The following is a 22,030-nucleotide window of genomic DNA, read 5'->3' on the forward strand; positions in this document are numbered from 1 at the left end:
GACAGTGGACATTTTATGGTGATCCTGTTGCTTCCTTGCCAGCGCTAGGTGCTTCAAAGAGCCGACTGGCGGTTGTACGCCTCAACTGTTTCGCCTCCTCTCTATCAGGTTGCATCAGTGAAGTTTTAAAAGAGGTCTCCAATGCAATCACCCAAGCTTTTACAGGTCCTGTCCACCACCAGTGCGTGCTATGGTGGATCAGAGACATTGCAATAGCTATCCAGGATTGCTGAACAGCCCTGGAACATTTCAAGTCACGTCTTTTGTATACAAATGGTATCGCTTTTAAGCAACTGTGTGCTAAGGATAACTATGTAATTAAATACAGTAAGAAGGAATGCTGGGAGCACTATGTCTCATCCCTGGTCACAAATATGCCTCTTCATGCCAGGTGTAGGCCAAATCTGTAGTCTTCTAGGCTGCCAACGATTGACAGCTGTTTCAGGTCTTGTCCTCCAGTATGGTTTTTATACTTCTGCATCGGCTTTTGCTGGACACCTTGTGACCCACTTTGCAACGCTGTTGGCATCCTCTTCTTATCTAGCTACCTTTCTACTACAGATTCAACTAGTTGTAGTGGTTCCCCATGTTTTATGCTTGCCAAGCCAAATCATATGATGAACCTTCCACTGACTGGGAACCACATCAGGCTCATCTCACAATATGGCCCAGCACCCTGATTCAATTCATACTCGAGGTTTACATCTGCTCACTGTCTTCAACTACATTTTGCTCGGAAGTGTGTTCCCTCTGCCATGATGAGATCCTATCATTGTCCCCATCCTTAAATCAGGCAGAAACCCAACATCGTTTGATAGCTCCTGATTGATTAACCTCTCCAACATATTCTGCAAACTGCTTGAAATGGTGGTTGCCAGTAGGCTGTTTGCCTCCTCCCCTGCCCACAGCCCTACCCATCAGTGTCGTTTCCACGATGACGATCTAAACCGACCATCTGGCTAAGTAGTAAACGGCAAATGGGCAAGCTCTCTTCAAACACCAACACCTCATTGCAGTCTGTTTTAATCTACATAAGGCATATGACACCGCTTGGCACTGTTGCCTTTTACTGACCCTACATGACTGAGGCTTTCAAGGCTCCCCATCACTTTTTGTCAGTTTTTATCTCAATGGTTATTCAGGGTTTGAGTTGGTACTTCACTCAGCTCTCCACAGACCCAAGAAAACAGTATCGCATAGGGATCTGTCCTGAGTGCCACACTCTTACCCACCACCACCACCACCACCACCACCACCACTACTGTGCTAGTGACCTCTGTCGGGCCACTGATCACCCCTGCGCTGTATGTTGATGGCTTTTGCATTTGGTAAAGCTCCCACTTAGTGGTAGTTTCGGCTGAATGCCACGTCTAACGGTACTGATCTCTGCATGGACCATTTCCCATGATTTCGAGTTCTCCCTTGCAGAAGTGCAGATCATGCATTTTTATCATTGTACCGTGGTCCATCCTGACCAAGAACTCTACCCGGGTATCCAGTGCTTGGAAGTTGTGGCACAGTACCATTTCTTTGGCCTCTTTTTTGATAAAAAGCTGACTTGGTTGCCCCTATATTCATCAGCTAAAGACGAGTTGCACGCAGAAGTTTAACATTCTCCGTTTCCATGATCACACCATGCTACTCTTCTCTGTATTTACTGGGTCCTGATATTGTCTTGACTGGACTATGGTTGTCAGGTTTATGGCTTGTAGATATTTTCATCCCTGAAAGTGTTAGTCTCAGTCCATCATCATACAGTTCATTTCACCACTGGCACCTTCCGTAGAAGTCCTGTAGACAGTCTCTTTTATGGAGTAGGAATCTTATTTCTTCAGCTTTGAGGGTACCCAACTCTTGGTCTCCTAAGCAATTAACAATCCCTTCATGATCAAACATATCGCATGATTTTTAGATAGGAGGGGTGTTGACTTGCTGACACCCTTGGGTCAGATTACCATTTGGAATGCCTCTCACATCCCTTTCCCAGGATCTCTACATCTCCTTCTTGAAATGTGATCCCCATGTTTTGGCACACAATGTTTCCTTGGTTGGTGCCCAAGCCAGAAATTTGGACAGATTTATTTCAAGGTCTTAAAGTCTGTCACCACCATGAGCTTTTGGCGTATGTTACACTGAAAAGCCAAAGAAACTGGTACACCTACCTAATATCATGTAGGGCGCCCACGAGCACATAGAAGTGCCGCAACGTGACGCGGCACAGACTCGACTAATATCTGAAGTAGTGCTGGAGGAAACTGACACCATGGATCCTACAGGGCTGTCCATAAATCCATAAGAGTACAAGGGGTTGAAAATCTCTTCTAAACAGCATGTTGCACGGCATCGCAGTTATGCTCAATAATGTTCATGTCTGTGTAGTTTGGTGGCCAGTGGAAGTATTTAAACCCAGAAGAGTGTTCCTGGAGTGACTCTGTTGAAATTCTGGACATGTAGGGTGTCGCATTGTCCTGCTGGAATTGTCGAAATCTGTCGCAATGCACAATGGAAGCGAATTGATGCAGGTGATCAGACAGGATACTTGTGTATGTGGCACCTGTCAGAGTCGTATCTAGATGTATTAGGGATCCCATATCACTTAACTACACGCACCCCACACCATTACAGAGGCTCCATCAGCTTGAGCAGTCCCCTGCTGACATACAATGTCCATGGATTCATGAGATTGTCTCCACACCTATGCATGTCCATCCGATCGATACAATTTGAAATGAGATTCATCTGACCAGGCAACACATTTCCAGTCATCAACAGTCCATTGTTGGTGTTGACAGGTCCAGGCAAGGCGTAAAGCTTTGTTTCATGCAGTCATCAAGTGTACACGAGTGGGCCTTTGGCTCTGAAAGGCCATATCGATGACATTTTGTTGAATGCTTCACACCCCGACACTTGTTTATGACCCAGCATTTAAATCAGCAGTAATTGCAGAAGGTTTGCACTTGTGTCACATTGAATGATTCACTTCAATCGTTATTGGTCCCGTTCTTGCAGGAACTTTTTCTGGACATAGCAATGTCGGAGATTTGATGTTTTATTGGATTACTGGTATTCACTGTACACTCTTGAAATGGTCATACGGGAAAATCCCCACTTCAACACTACCTGGAGATGTTGTGCCCCATTGCTCGTGCACCAACTACAACACCACGTTCAGACTCACTTGATAACCTGCCATTTTAGAAGTAGTAACAGATCTGATAACTGTGCCAGACACTTGTTGTCTTGTATAGCCATTGCCAACCACAACGCCGTATTCTACCTGTTTACATATCTCTGTATTTGAATGAGCATGCCTATACCAGTTTCTTTGGTGCTTCAGTGTATGTTTAGTTCTTCAGGAGTTTCAAGACACTACCACCTTGTGCACTGATAGTTCTGGAAGTGTGGATAAGATGGCATACATTCTTACATTCCTTGCCAGTCTGGAACATCATGTGTTACCAGGAACATGTAGTGTCTTTATGGCTGAACTGATAACCATAAATGGAGTCCTACACTTCATTAAATGGGCCTCTCTTGAGTGTGTTTTAATATGTAGTAACTCAACAAACAGTCTTAAGGTCATTGACCAGTGTCACCCTGTGCAGTTCATGACCTTCACTCTGAACTTAGTAATACTGACTGCTCAGTTGCCCTTCTCTGGCTCCCAAGTTACGTGAGTATCTCAGGGAACGAACTGCCTGACAGTTTGGCTAGAGTGAGTACCCCAGTGAACGAACTGCCCGACCATTTGGCTAGAGGAGTAATTGCTCCCCCCCCCCCTCCCCCCCTCTCCTCCATTCACTCTGCCGATACCAAGTGCATATTTGCTGGTCCAAATAAAACTTTTGGAACACTTGGAGATGGAACATCTGGTTGGCTACTGCCTCCTCTAATAAACTCGTACTACTGCTGCATGCACTCTTCCTTCTATTCCTCCTAGAAGGAGCTCACCATCCTGTCACCTCCCTGTGAGTCATATTAAGCTAACCAATAGTTCTATTTTACGTAAAGAGCCACCCCACATTGTAGTTGAGGAGCCGTGCAGACAGTAGCTCATAGCCTGGTGCAATGTCCCTTTCTTTTGGCCCTCCATGCTAAGCATGGCCTTCCAGATTCTTTGCCTCAAATATTGACAGACAGTTCATCAACAGTTGAACTATTTCTCCATTTTCTCCTTGAAAATGGTTTTCATTTTCAGGTGTAAGGTTCCAACCTACCTTTGGGGCAGGGACAGTGTTGTTGGGATTGGTATGTCTCCAACTGCATGCTGGGTCTGGGGTTCCCGCAATATTACCTCCTTGACCACAAGATCACCCTTTCATCCGTCTCTTATTCTGTTTTAATTGCTTTTAGATGTGGTTTTTCCCTTTTCTGCTACACCCTATTTTGTGTTTTGTAGCATTCTATTGAGTAGGGGTACTCTTTCACACTTTGACCAATGACTGCACTGGAGTAGGTGTGGGACAATTGTGGATGGGATGACTCCCATCACATGCAGAGCCCAGGGTATGCCCATCTGCTGACTAACCTATTTCTCTCCTCTTGGTTTTATTATTGACTGTCCAGCTGACATCCATTACATTTTTGGCCTTCTCACATTTACTTTTCTGAATCTGCCAACTAGAAAATGTTCTTCCTCTGTAACTTGTCTTCACTCTTCACCAGGCTGGCAGCAGTTGCATGTGAGGTAGTGCTTTACTCATCGTTGGATGAGCCCTGCCTCATCTGCCTACATACCACCCTGATCCATATACTTACTTCTAAATTCTTTCTCAGTTCTGGCATCAGTGTTGCGTTCAATGCCTCAGTCTTGCTGTCTCTCCATCATGAGAACACGTACGTCATGGACATCTCTAATTCCCATACCCCCAGATCGAGGAACAGTTGGCTCATTTTGTCCCTTAAACCCCTAGTCAACCAAGCAGCCTTGAACTTGAGGGAGTACCCAGAACAGAAGTATAATTGCAACTGCAACATAAACTATTGAAAAACTGCCTGGGATATGGAATGACAGACTACCACGACCCATACCAAGTTGGGAGCAAGACATGGACCTCCAAGGGAGTGGTATACTTCTCTCCAAGCCTCAAGAAAGATGCCGTTGTACTGTACCAACTGCTTTTTGGCCACAACAGACTTAACCCGTGAGCTCGTTTTACATCAAGAGGAATTCTGTGTAGCTGTGGTAGTCATTTCACAGTCGTTCATATTCTCACAGTGCGTGTCCTGTAGGCTGAACTGAGATGGGCAGTTAACCTGTCTTCCTCTTTACTTCAGAGACTTGCGGACAGTAGGTTAATAGCTACCAAACAGTCATTCATTTCCTGAGGGAAAGCAGATTTTATTACAAAATTTAATGCACCTCGGTGTCTGTTGGTTGTGGCAGGATTACCTCTTGCATAGTTCTCTACAGCTTGTACAGTCTGCATTTTTATATAACATGTTAGTTTCTCACCCTATTTTAATTGTACTGACTATGACAATCCTTCATGGTATATCTTTCAGTGACCAGCTACGGATTTAGCTGCCTGGATTTTATCTCACTTTTAAGTGCTTTACTCATCGTTGGATGAGCCCTGCCTCATCTGCCTACATACCACCCTGATCCATATACTTACTTGTAAATTCTTTCTCAGTTCTGGCATCAGTGTTGCGTTCAATGCCTCAGTTTTACTGTCTCTCCATCATGAGAACACGTACGTCATGGACATCTCTAATTTAACTATCTAGCTAACAGTAGACAGAAAACCATATACTGTACAGGTTTCAGACTTATAGAAATGACACTGAGTCACAGGATATGCATTTTTAGTAGTGTTAGTGTTATCACTTGCTGTCAAGTGCTGGCGCTGGTACAGCAACATAGGGTTGAAATACAAGCATCAACATGTGTTACAGTTGCAGACAGTCAACATGGGTCTGGACAAGGTGGGAGGAGGTCTTTGCTCGTAAAGCTGTTTTTATCAAAGCAGCAGCAGTAGTGCTGCTGCTCTTCGCCAGTATTGATCCATTAAAGGAAAACGGAGAGGTCATCTTTCCAGGCTGATGTTGAAGAACATGAATCGGAAGTTTGAATTAATTGGTGATGTGGGGATTGCTTCTGGGAGAGAACAGTGGCCAGTTGTGCCATAAATCATTGGAATTACTTTTGCCTTGGCTGAGAATGTTGGACACAATGTGCAATCTTCAAGCAGTGCGTGAGTTGTGTCATGACATCTGAACATCTCATGGTCGAAAAGTGCTGTGAACCATTATGAAATGGTATCTGTACAAACTTCACATTAGTCTGTAACCTGTGCGACATGACACATTTAAGTTTTGCCACATGATGCAGACATTTGAGTGGACATTGCTCTTCCATTTCTTGCAAGGATTGAAGTTTACTGCAGCCTTGGAATATTTTGTAGAGTGATGAAGCCCACTTTATGCTCGCGGGAGCAGTGAACAGTCACAATTGTTGCATTTGGGGTTCATCACCACCAATGCACGTTCACGAAGTTCCCTGGTGACTCACTCATTTTTCTTTGAGGAATTCGGATTGCAAGGAAAAAGGGCATGCAGCATGATCTGAACACATTACGGTGATCTACTTCGCCAACATCTGATTCCTGCTCTGTGGGAGAAGAAGTGCTTTGGAATAAACTATTTTCATGCATGATGGAGCTTCACATCAGACTGATCATGAGGTTAATCATTGGCTCTGTATAATACATTTGAAGAAAACCGAATCATTGGCCTATCGTTCGAAACTGCTTGACCACCAAGATTAGCAGATTTGAACCAATGTGATTTATGGCTGTAGGGTTACCTGAAGTCCAGGGTTTATCAGTGGGACACTAACACACATTGGATGTTGAAGATGAGCAAAACAAGGGAGGTAGCCAACATCCCACCTGAGATGTTTCGGGCAGCAATGGAGCAACTTCTAGTGCGGTTCCAGATCTTCGTCACATTGAGCAATGTTTGTAACCTGAGCGGAAAAGTGGTACACAATTAACTAATGTAACCTCTCATGTGGAAATTAAAATGTTTCTTTCAGTGGCTTATTCATTATTTCTCTTCAGCATGTCATTACAGTGTTTCCACAAAGTTCCATTGTCCTGTGATTACTTGTTTTTGTGGGAGTCCTCTCAAGTAACAAGAGTTTAATTATAACCACCCTGTCCATTTACAACTGTGATGACATGGTCACAGACTCTGAAGCTGACAATTCTCCTCTTTTTATCCCAAATCTTTATACATTCTTTTCTGTGAATCAAGGGGCTAATTATCAAGAAGTTTAATCCCTTTAAACCCATAATCATCATTATATAAAATTCTGGGATTAGCTTGATAACGTGACTTCTGACAAATCGGGAAAAAAATTATGTATATTGAAATAAAACTTGTAACAGGAAATGCCATGATTTGTCAACTTCTGTTTAACAGCAGTTGAAGTCTCGAATTTATTTGTATCCAATGAGGCTTTATCATCAAAAACCTGTAAACTGGCTCTGTTATCTTAGCTTTTAAATTATCTTGTTTATTACACCAAACTTAGGAATAAGTGTTTAGTAATTGTGTATCAATTTTGAATCTATTAAAATATAAAGAATACTTTTTCAAAAATGCGTCAATTGTCTAGATCACATATGTATGTAAGATTTTTTACATTTTAACAAATTACTTGAGATTAAGTTCTCTTTGTTTGAAAATGTCAGTCATTACTGATTTCAAACCTCTTAAAAAATTGGAGTGCAAGAATAAGCAAAAACATCACCTCGTATTCCAATAAATGGTCAATTTTTGACGTTTTCAGAAATATGGCACTAACATCCTATATGCAGAAAGTTGTTTTCTAATAATTGGTTTAGCCAAACTTGGTTATTTTCAAGGGAGATTATCATTTAGTGCCGTTTATCAGAACACATGCAATTGCTGATGAAAAGTTTTTGCTCGAGTAAACTTCACACAGTCTTCAAGCTGAGAAACACCAATCAGCTAATCTATATATTCTCACGAATAATCAAAATTACTGCATCCTCTTTCCCCCCCCCCCCCCCCCTCTTTTCACATTTTGAAAAGTAATTTATGATCCCAGTGCACAACAGAGGCCATTAAATGTGAAGTGCTCAATCTGTATTTGATCAGGTCCAGTGTGGTGAGTACTATGAGACTTCTGCTTTAATTTCTGCTTAAATTCTTTGGGTTATGAACCTCTGCTGTCATTGGTGGAAAGGTTGGGTGGCAGTCACTGGTTGTTTGCTGATCATCCTGTGGTGTACGGTAAGGTGTTGAAGTTGAGTGACTGTAGGAAGATACAAGATGACTTAGATAAAATTTCCAGTTGGTGTGACGAATGACAGCTCTAAATGTAGAAAAATGTAAGTTATGCAGATGAGTAAGAAGAACAAACCTGTAATGTTTGGGTACAGTATCACTAGTGTCCTGCTTGACCCAGTCAAATTGTTTAAATATTTGGACATAACTTTGCAAAGTAATATGAAATGGAACGAGTATGTGGGAACTGTGTTAGGGAAGACGAATGGTCAACTTCAGTTTATTGGGAGAATTTGAGGGAAGAGTGGTTCTCCTGTAAAGGAGACCATATATAGAATGCTCGTGAGTACTGTTAGAGTGCTTGGGATCCGTACCAGCTCAGATTGCAAGAAGACATCAAAGCAATTCAGAGGCGAGCAGCTAGATTCAGTACCAGCAGTTTCGAATAACACATCTTACAGAGATGCTTTGGGAACTCAAATGGGAATCTCTGGAGGGAAGACAACATTCTTCATTAGAAACAATATTGAGAAAATTTAAAGAACCACAGAACCAGCATTTGAAGCTGACTGCCAGATGTTTCTACTGCCGCCAATGTACATTGCATGCAGGGGCCACGAAGATAAGATATGAGAAATTAGGGCTCATATGAAGGCATATTGACAGTTGTTTTTCCCTTGCTCTATTTGTGAGTTGAACAGGAAAGGAAATGACTAGTAGTGGCACAGGGTACCCTGTTCTATGCACAGTATGGTGGTTTGCAGAGTATCTGTGTCGATGTAGTTTCTCAGTAATCATCTCTTCTGTACTGTGGTTGGTACCAGCCCGTTTGTTTTTGGCCCCATTTCCTCCTATTTGTTTTTGATTCTGCTTCCTCTAGTTCGAAAATATTACCCTCCATACCATCTTACAGTGGCTCTTCTTTCTGTAATGTGCTGTTAGTGTTTGGTACAAATTCCACTCCTACAACTTTTTCACCTTGTAAAAATAAAATATAAATTTTATTTAAATGTCAGACTATCTACCTATGTAGTGCTAATTAACATGGAAAAAAAAACCTCAAACTCGCCACCTTTTATACTGAGTTCTCTAATCTTACATCTCAGCTGCCCACCTCGTTTCTCTTCATTGCCCTGATTTTACAAATTTCACATCAGATCTCCCATGCTGCCAAGACATCGTTTGTCTCTGGAGTGACACTTTCTGCCCTGTCTGTAAGTACATCTTGATGAACAATGTCAAATAGGTCATCTAGAGTATACACGAAAGACAATACTTTCTGACACTGGGCAGTGCCTAAAGTTGCAGCAGTAATTCTTTTGTTATTCAGTTTCACTTGACACATACTATAAAATAAGCTGCATAAGATTTTACAAGTAGAAGGTAATGTACTTCCATAGATTTGATATGACAATTAAAACAGTCATGACCTTCTGCCTTGAACTTTTTTTTTTTTAAGTCAAAGCTAGATCCATTGTCCTTTTAACATAAAGAATGCACTAAACAAACTTCACTGTTTGAATACCTGTAATGAAATGCAGATACAAAATGTAATATATACTTCATGAGTTTTCATTTTATTGCAAATAACACAAAATAGAAAAAAAAGTCCAAAAGTAATGAAATTAGTTTTCCTCTGAGTTTGCGGATATGCTCTAGAATCTGAGATGGAAAAATAGTAAACAAAATTAAATATAAAGGGTGTTTCAAAAGACAGTACTTTCTGTGTAAATGAAGATGGACACTTGGAATAGATACACTACTGGTCATTAAAATTGCTACACCAAGAATAAATGCAGATAATAAACGGGTATTCATTGGACAAATATAATATACTAGAACTGGTATGTGATTAACCAGAACAACCACCTCTGGCCGTAATAACGGCCTTGATACGCCTGGGCATTGAGTCAAACAGAGCTTGGATGGCATGTACAGGTACAGCTGCCCATGCAGCTTCAACACAATACCACAGTTCATCAAGAGTAGTGACTGGCGTATTGTGACGAGCCAGTTGCTCGGCCACCATTGGCCAGACATTTTCAATTGGTGAGAGAGCTGGAGAATGTGCTGGCCAGGGCAGCAGTTCAACATTTTCTCTACCCAGAAAGGCCCATACAGGACCTGCAACATATGGTCATGCATTATCCTGCTGAAATGTAGGATTTCGCAGGGATCGAATGAAGGGAAGAGCCACGGGTCGTAACACATCTGAAATGTAATGTCCACTGTTCAAAGTGCCGTCATTGCGAACAAGAGGTGACCGAGACGTGTAACCCATGCCGGCTGATACGCCAGTATGGCGATGATGAATACACGCTTCCAATGTGCGTTCACCGCTTTGTTGCCAAACACGGATGCGAACGTCATGATGCTGTAAACAGAACCTGGATTCATCCGAAAAAATGACGTTTTGCCGTTCGTGCACCCAGGATCGTTGAATACGCCATCGCAGGCACTTCTGTCTGTGATGCAGTGTCAAGGGTAACCGCAGCCATGGTCTCCAAGCTGATAGTCTATGCTGCTGCAAACATCGTCGAACTATGACTCAGGGATTGAGACGTGGCTGCACGATCCGTTACAGCCATGAGGATAAGATGCCTGTCATCTTTACTGCTAGTGATACAAGGCCGTTGGGATCCAGCACTGTGTTCCATATTACCCTCCTGAACCCACTGATTCCATATTCTGCTAACAGTCATTGCATCTCGACCAACGCGAGCAGCAATGTCACGATACGATAAACCGCAATCACGATAGGTTACAATCCGACCTTTATCAAAGTCGGAAACATGATGGTATGCATTTCTCCTTCTTACACAAGGCATGACAACAACATTTTGCCAGGCAACGCTGGTCAACTGCTGTTTGTGTATGAGAAATCGGTTGGAAACTTTCCTCATGTCAGCATGTTGTATGTGTCGCCACCGGCACCAGCCTTGTGTGAATGCTCTGAAAAGCTAATCATTTGCATATCACAGCATCTTTTTCCTGTCGATTAAATTTCGCGTCTGTCGCATGTCATCTTCACGGTATAGAAATTTTAATGGCCAGTAGTGTATTAACTTGTGCACAGGAGGACAAAGTTTTTGTCTTTAGCAGAGCCTTCTGATTTTACAGGGGTTATATCTATTACATGCCTGCCCATACAATGTTGTGGTATGTTTTAAAATTACATTTAAGAGCAGAGTTGTCATTCACTTGTCCCTTCTTTCTATGAACATATCTGTAGTTACCGCATTTTTTTGTTTAAAAAAAATCAACACTTTGGGATCAGGCAGCCTTGGAGGCCCATGATAAAACATGAGGTATAGAAGCACCTTTTGTAGCCAATCTATCATCAAGACAGGTCATTGCCAATAAATGCCGTTATACGCAGGAGCTAGTGCAGTGGTGCTATGTCTTAAAGAAAAACTAATTTTTTGGCATTTTCTTGCAGTTGAGGAAAAGCCTAATTTTCAACATTCCCAGGTACATAATTTCTGTAACAATCTGTTCCACAACAAAAATGCCTATATATATTTTCTCATGAAATGACGCAAAACACTTGAAGTTTTCGAAAGTCTTGTGCTATGTCACGTGGCTGTCATGTTCCCTACATTATTACATTCTGTTGGTTCACTTTTCCACTCATTGTTGAACACTAAATGTGAATGAAAATTGTTGTCTTCCATCTCCATGTAGAGAATGAAGTTGCAGAACTCTACATGTTGTTTGTTGCCATCAGAAAGGACTTACAACAGTGGAATCTGGTTTAGTTTAAAAGACAAACATGGCTGGAAAAAAGGGATAAAAAATGCCAGATTCAGATATAATAAATAAATGCGTAACTATTGGGTGGCACAAGGAAGAGACTTCTGTGGACTACACACAAAACTTTATTGATTGTGCTCTGTGTCTTAAGTGAGCATATAGAGGTGACCTGTGAATTTCCCCTTACATAAATAACCAGTTTCTCGAAACTGCTGGTGCCACTGTAAAGTGCTTTGAGCTGTAGGAGGTGCAATGCTGTATTGTATGGGTAACAGATGAACCAACAAGCTAGCTAGTAGCTAGCTAGATAGCCACGCCAGAAAGATTCCCTACAAGCAGTCACACAGATTGGCAACTTATAAGTAGTGCAAAGGTAAAATTTTAGTTTCAATGCAAAAGTTCCCTTCATGTAGGAGTGAAATTGTGTGAATCTTTTTCAAGCATTCTGTTTATGTTGGAGCAAAAATCTAATGAGTGTAACATTTGAAGGCAATAAAATTCCCTTTAGAATTAGATGAGTTTCAGTTTCCAAGGAAGACTATTTTCCATTTTTTGCAAGAACAGATTTTGTCTTCCTACAAAACATCACCTTTGTTTCTCAGTGACTCGTATGTGAACACTGTAAAGTTGTGCCTGAAACTTTCCAGCCTCATATTCAGGGCAGTTGGCAACTGTGCAGGGCATTCCCCATAACATAGGTTGCAAAATATCCATTTATTTGTAAATACTGTATTGATATTGCCTTTCTCTTCTAATGGTGTTAGGGAGAGGTAAACAAAACATTTGATGATCATATCCTTTCTTGGCAAGACTTTTCACAATTATCAAGTCGAAGGAATGTACTTGAGTGTCAGGTGTAATAAAGGCATGTTCCATCATACTGGAATTTTTGTATATGTTGCTTGACAATTTACACTCTGAAGATACAACAAGCCCTTGTACCACAATGGACTTTCCTGCATGTTTTCTGCATGTGCATGTTTTACTCAGTGACAGCCTGTGCTTGAGCCAGAGGAGACCACTGTCTTGGTGTGCTGGTGTCCAGGATGTGTGCAATGTGTGACTGTAACTCACAAACTCTGTGGATGAAATGACTGCACATTCCCATGACAGAATGCACTACAGAGTGGGTAATGCATCAAATAATGTAGAGCAGCAAATGCAGGGTGATAAAAGAACAGTCTGATGCCTTTGTTGAAGCAGTTAAAAATTATAAGTTATTGTATGGAAATATGCTTGTACTGTTCTTAGTAATTTTTGTAATATAAAGTGTGACTCAAATAAAAAGTATGATAAAAAGTATTTAAAACAGATTAAATTGATAGATATGAGTTTGTGTGTGTGTGTGTGTGTGTGTGTGTGTGTGTGTGTGTGTGTGTGTGTGTGTGTCAGAGCATCATGAGTTCTGATGACATAAAGCAACTGACATTCCTTTGGAAATGTTTCTTTTTACTTCAGTGATCATGAATAAATAGCCATAAATTATTGATAGCAGTCAACAGTGAAATTTTTCAGATGTAAGTTATACTGGTTTTTTTATTCCCCTTACATTATACTTTTATTTAGATCTGAAGATGGTCAGTGCTGATTGGAGCTGATGATCTGTGGATATTTATTTGCTTTCATTGAATGTAAATAAAATGAGAATTTCTTTCACTTCTTAGATTGCTATGTATTTCACCACAGTGACACGTAAGTCACTCCTTTATTTGTGTCTCGGCATATTATTTGTGTATCAGAATATTATTAGTGTATCTGGTGTTTTCACTTTATTACAGAACACTTTATACTTCAAAGTATAAAGTTATCATCTAGATGAAGATTAGTTTATACACAGTAATTCTTAACTAAGCATGGCAAAGTTAGGATGTATAAGGGATTGGACCTTGAACCTTTGGATTTACCGTGCCCACACAGCCATTGAGTCACACTATTTTTTCCTATATCTTTCTGACACAGTTTATGCTTAGAATACATTTTGTATTATAATTGTAATATTTGTGTAGGTAATATCTTTTGGAGGCTGTTTCAAATCTGCCCATGATGATAAGATTGCCTGCAAGTGCTGACTACTCATGCACTTGTTGATGCATGTGACAAGCTGCCTGGCTTGGCTGGTCCTTTCCACACATCATGAAATCATAGTACATTTTTTTTGAGTATTTATGATGTCAGACGTTCAACAATAATTCAAGGCTTTTCGAATGTTGTGGAAACAGCATATTGTGACTTAATGTTACAGGTGCCTGGTAAGGTGTATTTGTGATTCAGAAAAAAATCCCCTTCCTAATGGAAGTTAAAGTAGAGGCTGAGTTAACATTGAGAGATAATAAATGGATAGTGGGCTTGGCTTTTCTTGTTGATATAATAAGGCATTTAAATAACTTACGTTTGTTAGCTTAAGGAAAGAATCTACTGATCGTTAACACTAGAATTGCCTCACTTTTTATTTGCCTCAAATTGGGACAGAGATCAAATTAACCACAGTGGCAAAGTTATCCATTTTTCTAATTACACTGATCAGCCAGAATATTATGACCACCTAATTAATAGCTAGTATGTCCATCTTTTGCATGGATAATAACGGCAACACATTTTGGCATGGGAGCAATGAGGCCTTGGTAGGTCACTGGAAGGAGTTGGCACCACATCTGCACTCAGAAGTCACCTGATTCCCATAAATTCTGGGGGGGGGGGGATAATCGTGATGAGCTCTGACACCACATTCAGTCACATTCCAGATGTGTTCAATTGGGTACAGATCTGGTGAGTTGGGGGGGGGGGGGGGAGGGGCAGGACATCAATTGGAAATGACCACTGTGTTCTAGAACCACTCCACCTCACTCCTGGCCTTGTGACATAGCACATTATAGTATTGAAAAATGCCATTTCCGTCAGGAAAAACGATCATCATGAGTGGATGTATGTGGCCTGCAACTAATGTATGATACTCCTTGCCCAACATGCTGCCTTGCATGGCTGCACTGGATCCATGGATCCCCAAGTGAATGTTCCCCAGAGCTTAATCTAGCCACTGCCAGCTTGTCTTCGTCCCGCAGTACAGGTGTCAGGAAGCTGTTCTACTGGGGAAGACGACAGATTCACACCGTCCCATCGGCATGTTTAAGAAGGTATTGGTATTCATCAGTGTTGATGGTCACATAGCCATTTCAGTCATATTTGCCACTATCATGGTGTTAATATTGGCACATGCATGGATCGTCACCTGTGGCGACCCATTGTCAGGAGTGTTCAGTGTACTGTATGTTCAGACACTCTTGTTCTCTGCCAAGCATTAAAGCCTGATGTTAGTTCCACCACAGTTTGCTGCCTGTCCTGTTTTACCACTCTGTCCAGCCTATGACGTCCATCGTCTGTAATGAGGGGTGGCCACCCAGCCCCACAGTATCCAGGCTTTGTTTCGCCACATGATCAAGACACTCACGACAGCACTCTCCAAACACCTGACTAGTCACACAGTTTTCAAAATGCTTGTGAGACACTGCTATTGCCTGGATGGTTTTATATTGATGGTAGCAAGTTGGTGTCATAATATTGTGGCTGATAAGTGTAGTTGTAAAAAAGAACTTTGTTTATGAAAAGACTTTGAATCTGCACATTGTTTTCATTAGTAGTTATCATTTTTATTTGGGATTGTATTCATTTTGAAATAGACTACATTAGAAAATAAAATTGTGTTTCCTTATTATTGTGAGTACTAGTTGCAACCAATGCAGTGCTTTGAGATTACTGTCACATTTTTTTTTGTTCACGGGTTTGTTCCTGGTGTCACATGTATCAGTTGTGTTGTTCTTGCATTTTGACACACTGCATTGCTGCCAACATTACTTACTCACTGATTCATCTCCATTATTTCACCTGCTGATTGCAGGAAACACTTTTTGGCAATTATTTTTCAAGTGCTTATGTCTTAGTTATTGACTGAAATGCTACAGAAACTGCATACAGCTGATAGCTGTTGCTACAACTTCTCCTTAAAGAATGCATGCATTATTCCTGCAGAGTCCAGTTGAAAACACTTGATTTGCCCATCTCCATGAAGCTGCTTTCATTAAGTATTTTCAACCATCTGCTCCAGTATACACACTTCAGATCTGGTTTCATTCAAAAATTCTAGTTTCTGGATGATGATTTGAATAATGAAGCATGCTAGGGACATGAACATTTTTCTTTTTCTTTCCATTATAAATGGGCAAGATTCTCGCTCCATGCTTCATTACGGTAATTTCATATGGTGGTGCTTTTGATATTCTTACTAGTGTTGGTATTTCTTTTCTTGAACTGTTGGGTGTGTGCACGACACTTATACCTTTACTCTTTAATATTTTAGCAAGGTGCAAAGATGTGAAAAAAATATCTGTTGTCACATTCCTTTCCCTTCTTAGGAATGGATTCCATAAGCTTCGTGACAGCATATTAAGAAAATGTTTGATTCTCTGGTCGATGTTCGTCCTTTTCTCAGGTATGTACTGGTGTGTTGAACAAATATCTGGTGTTTACATCAGGTGAACCAAAATTTGATGCCACTATTTAATTTATTAGGCATGTAATTCCTAATCTTCCCTTCGTGGGAAATGGCTGCTCATCAGTTGTGATATTTTGTCTTGGACAGTAAAGCAGAAAACAATTTTCAACAAAATTACTCCAGACTTTTGCACAACAGCAAACTTGTGGGTTTTGTGTCTTATTGGCCTTGGCTCCTTGACATAAAAAATTCATAATGTATGTAAACATCTCTCCTGAAACATAAGCTAAAGAAAATGTGACCCCTGGTTTTCTCATCAATAGCTGTCAGTATTTATATCAGAACATACAACCAAGCGCTTTTTGTATATTGAGACACAATAATCAGCTCAGAAGCTGTAGCATACGTCATATCAGAGCCACAGGCAAAGAAACTGAACATTTGCTTTACCCTCAGTGAAATGGCATGTAAAGAAATGTTAAGGGGCTAGTAAAAGTTAACACACAGTAAAGTTCATTAGAGTCTTGAAAGAATGCTTCAAGGTCTGTATCGTATCAGAAACTAAAAGTAATTATTTTGTACTCTTTTTTTTTTTTTCTTCATTTTCACCGCATAGTGCGTCTCTGCCATTTCAATTACTGATAATTCTCATTGTAATAAAGAACTGATGTTTTAGCACCATGAACTTGTTTGTGACTTACATGTCACGATAATACCAACTGACAAAGAAATGCTACTGACGTAACATCTACGAGGTATGTCCACAAAGTAAGTTCCGTTTGGTTATATAAAACAAACGTGTACAAATACAGAAAAAAAACTTTTGACAGTAATCCTCGGCGCTTGTTCTGTATTGTGTGGCACAATTTTTTAATGGTCTTGCAGTAACCATGTGCATTGATTGGTTGGCCTCTTGGTAAAAAATAATCAGCAAAATGCCTTTTCTGTCACAAAAAAAGGATGCACATGACTTTTCGAGGTGTCAAGATTTGCTTCGTTGGGGATGAAGTGTGGTTCCATTCCATCAATTGCTGTTTTGTTTCAGGGATGTCGTACGATACCCAAGTTCCATCCCCCGTGACTATCCAAGAAAGAAAACCATTGCCTTCTTCATTGTAGCATGCCAAAAACTGAAGTGCACTGCCCATCCATTGTTTTTTGTGTTGTTCAGTAAGAATTCTGGGTACCCAATGTGAGCAAAGTTTTCGAAATTTCAGTTTTTCAGTAACAATTTCATGAATTAGTGATCATGAGATTTGCAGAACTTCCATAGCAAGGGCACGACATGTAAACTTATGGTTGTGCTTAATCTTCTCTTCAGTTGTGTGAACCAGTTCATCAGTAAGCGCAGACAAGCATCCACTTCGTTCTGCATCGTGCACTTGATCATGTCCTTCATTGAACAGTCTGAACCATCTTCTGACCATTGAATCACTCGTAGCATTTTGTCCGTAAACCTCACAGATATACCGATGAATTTAATTTGCTTTAACTTTCTTTGCATTTAGAAAATGAATCACAGATATGATTTGACACGCGGCGGCATTTCAATTATGGCTGACATTATAAAGGAGGACTACAAAGCACACTTCGGCAGCAGCGGTCTGCAAATGGTGTACATTTCTTTTCCTTGTGTCGGAGTAACTGCCGCTCATGCTAGGAACTACGATCGTAGTGCTGCCGTGGATAGAAATAGAAATGGAACTTACGTTGTGGACAACCTTTGTAAATTTGGTTCAATTTATTGTTTTGTACAACAATTTTCCACCATGGAGAGAATAGAAAGTATTATAAACCAACACTGGAAAAAGTTTTGATATTGTGGTAGCTGAACCTCTGAACCAGGTACTTTGTCCCTCTAGAATGAAAATAAATATCATGTTTCACAAACATAATAAAATGGCTTGGTGGCTCACTTGATTAGTGTCCAATCACAAACCCAGATGTCACTCCTAGGATCCTTGACATCTTGCAGTTATATGTTTCTGTAAAAAATCCAAGTTGCACTAGGTTTTGAAATCAATGTTAAACTGTCTGTTAATTCAGTTCAAATACCTGCAGAAGCCAAGGGTGTACCACCTCCAATAGGATCAAACCTAGTAAAGCACTGTGGCATTCAAACTAGTCTTCAGATTGATGACTACTTTACCTTTACTAAAATAAAATGATTGTATTTTTTTCATTTTCATTAGCCAGCACAGTTGTGAATGCCTGTCCATGAGCTCGTGTTTATTCTGAGGTTCCTATGGGCCTTACCAATCCCATGCCACCTGGAATATTGTGTTCTGTAGGATTCATTGTGTTCTGTAGGATTCACTTTAATGAGGTTTTTTTTTTTTTAGTTATCAATTTTTCCACTTGCCATATTTCCCAATCATTTAATATGTACACAATAAATGTTTTTGACCAATAAACAGTATTTACAGTTACCGTAATGGATGTTATACAGACAATTTTAAGATAATGGAAGATAATTAAAGATGTTTGAGAGCTTGCTGACTGCCAGCTATGCATAATAACCGTAAGATTTTTGATAGAGGATGCAGAGAATGAGTATGACACTTGAAGTTGTCCAACATATTCACATAGATTCACGTCTAAGGATTTCAATGGGTAGGAGAACACTTGCATATTATGCATGTGCTTTGCCAATCTGTGTCGATACGTTTCCAGCTGTATTACTGGCTGTATGGCTATTCTAATAGATACAGTCAACTTCAGAGGAGAAATTTAGCTTGTGTTAGTTTGCATTATATGCAACTGTGAATTTATGAATGAGTTTGTAGAGAGAATCTGCAGTATCCATAAAAGAAAGTGGCAGATCCCAACTTGGTGTAAGCTAGTTATCTCATATACTGACCTGCATAAATTTCTCAAACCTTGATGTTATTGCCATCAGCTGCTTCTTCCAGAAGTCATGGCAGTGTTCTTCTTCTGCTGTTTGAACAGCACTACGCATACATTCATACCAGCACAAAACAGAGAAAAGAGATTCACTAGAGAAGACAAACCTTTTATTCCCAGCAGACGTGGTCAGCTGTGCATCTTCATTAGCATTCAATGACCATTCCCATGAACAATATTGTTCACAAGTATATTTATGTATGCACCTGATAGCCCCTGTAGAATTTTGATGACGAATTGGCCCACTGTGACATCTCAGTTGTCCATCACATATAAATGGCTTGTGGTGCTTGATATGGAATATTTCTGCTAGTTGTTCACTCATAATTATTGCATACAGTTTGTTTACAAAGTATCCTGTTTCATAAATATTGATGTCCTTGAGCTGAAAGCCAGTTGTTACATGTTTTTACAACCCCTACTTCTTTCACCTATGACATCTGTTATTTTTACATGGTCCTGTTACATCCTACAGAGACCAGTTGTGCTATGTCGGTACATGTCAGTGTGTTTCAAGAGCTATATGCTTCATCTACAAATTTGGAGATGATGATAATGTTGTTCAATATTGCAAAAGTTAACAATAATGCTGGTTATGTACATGGGTAATGAGATTATTGTATGTGGTCATACAGCTATAATGTATTCCAAAAGGGTATTGCATGAGTTGAAGATAAATTGCACACTATACAGTGGCCTGTCGTTCATTATTTTTCCACTGAAACAGTGTCACACAGTTTCATTCTGTACATGAGAACCAAAATGGATTTTACATAGATATTGGCACACAGTTACATACAAGATTTTGGCTTCTCTGCACATATTTGTAGAGTGACAAGATAGCAACAGAGGCACGACATTTTTTTCTGTTACACCAGTGACAATAAAAGTATTATGTTCTAACCATTGCTATTGAGCTTGAATAAAAGTATTATGTTCTAAACATTGCTGTTGAGCTTCATCTCACAGTTGTGCCAGTCATTTTGTAGCAGAGACTATGTAAATAAATGTTTTGTAACTGAAATGTAGTGTTCTTGTAATTGTTGGAGGCAATATTAATATAATGAATAAGTGAAATAATAGTAACTGAGTATTGAACAGTTACATTGATCCTTCTGGCTGTTTTTTGTGCACATAAGTGAAAAGCGGCCAGTAGTAGCTTCGTGTATCCTGCTATATTAAACAGGACTGAAGGCAGACTAATATTGTGTGACATCTTCATATCACCTGCCAGCTTCCAAGCTGATGCAGTCCCTGTTGCGTTCCCTTGTCTGGTAACATTTCTGCATGCAGTGAACTGGATTGGTTGATTACTGTGTATAGAATTTCCAACTAGTTATAAACTTTCAACACATCTGGAGATGCCATCAGTTGACTGGGCGGCATTGCGTCAGTCCACACCAGTGATCTGGATGTTGAGAGGGGAACTGTTATCCAGTATTTTATTCAAATTAATGGAAGGCCAAAGATGTTTGCCTGAACCAAAGAGCCAAATAAGCCACTCTTTAGGTGGGTTTTGGAGAGACAGCAGTCAGCAGGTAGTGTAGGAACTGCTGTTTTGTGGTCAGTCTGGTTGAGACTATATAACTAGTGAGATGAGAGGCCAGAAGGATCATTGGAGGCGGGGGGGGGGGGGGGGGGGGGATTATGTGGGAAGCATCACGGTGTTGATCTTTGTAATGTCAGAAGAGTACACCTGTCACCAGCGTCCACGCTTATGATGATGATGATGATTTTTGACATAATTAAAGTATCTTTTTGGGAATAGCTTAATGATTCTTGCTCCACAAAATTAGCTCCAATGCTGGGAGCGGTGTAGGCACTCCTCCTCATACCATGTGACTGCACTCGTGACATAGGTCGGCTGTTAGACTGATATATGTCTGGAAAGAACAACTGCACTTGGGGAGCAGGTAATGTGTCATGCATCGTAACTGGATCCTAACTGTAGCCAAATAACATGAAAGGTACTGGTACTGTGCAACAGCAACACCGATGGAATCAGATACTCAGTACAATTATGAAGAAATCAACACACTTATTCATGGTTACAGTAAAAATGCCATTGGGAAAGAATGTTAAGTTTGGCGGCTCCTGTTGAGCCTCCGAATTCTTTTGAGTCAACAATTACACTAGAAAATGTAGTGCTTTGTAAGATTGTGTAGCTTTTAATAATGACAGGATTAATGTGCAACATACAGACAGTGGCAGTGTCTTAAGTTCAGTGTTGTTTTCATTTCTCTCTTTGCTTGTGTATTGTTCATCACATATGAAATCTCAACGTTCTTAACACTAATAGTAAGGTGCTTAGGACTGTATCAGATTAACTTAACTGTCTGCTGTTTATGGATGAAATATGGCTAGCCTCGTTGCTTAACCTAATGTCGAGATATATTAAATGAGAAATCATTTCTTTTTGTGTATATTACATGAAACTTAATATGAAACCAGAGAAGCATTCACAGTTGTGTATTAGTTGTATTGTGTGAAATTTATGCAGTTTGTGTGTGTGTGTGTGTGTGTGTGTGTGTGTGTGTGTGTGTGTGTGTGTGTTTCCTTGAAATAGAATATTTAGGCACAGTAGAACCTCATTAATCCAACACCTATGAGACCGGGAGCATGGTCAAT

At 40.3% G+C, this 22,030-nt stretch overlaps 1 protein-coding gene across 4 annotated transcripts in view; it reads left to right on the forward strand.

Moving 5' to 3' along the window:
• The window catches only part of LOC126297385 (uncharacterized), a 305,076-nt gene that overhangs the window by 131,496 nt on the left and 151,550 nt on the right, over nucleotides 1-22,030 (forward strand). The window lies entirely within an intron of this gene.

This window comes from Schistocerca gregaria, chromosome X (genome assembly GCF_023897955.1).
Source record: "Schistocerca gregaria isolate iqSchGreg1 chromosome X, iqSchGreg1.2, whole genome shotgun sequence".
NCBI lineage: Eukaryota > Metazoa > Arthropoda > Insecta > Orthoptera > Acrididae > Schistocerca > Schistocerca gregaria.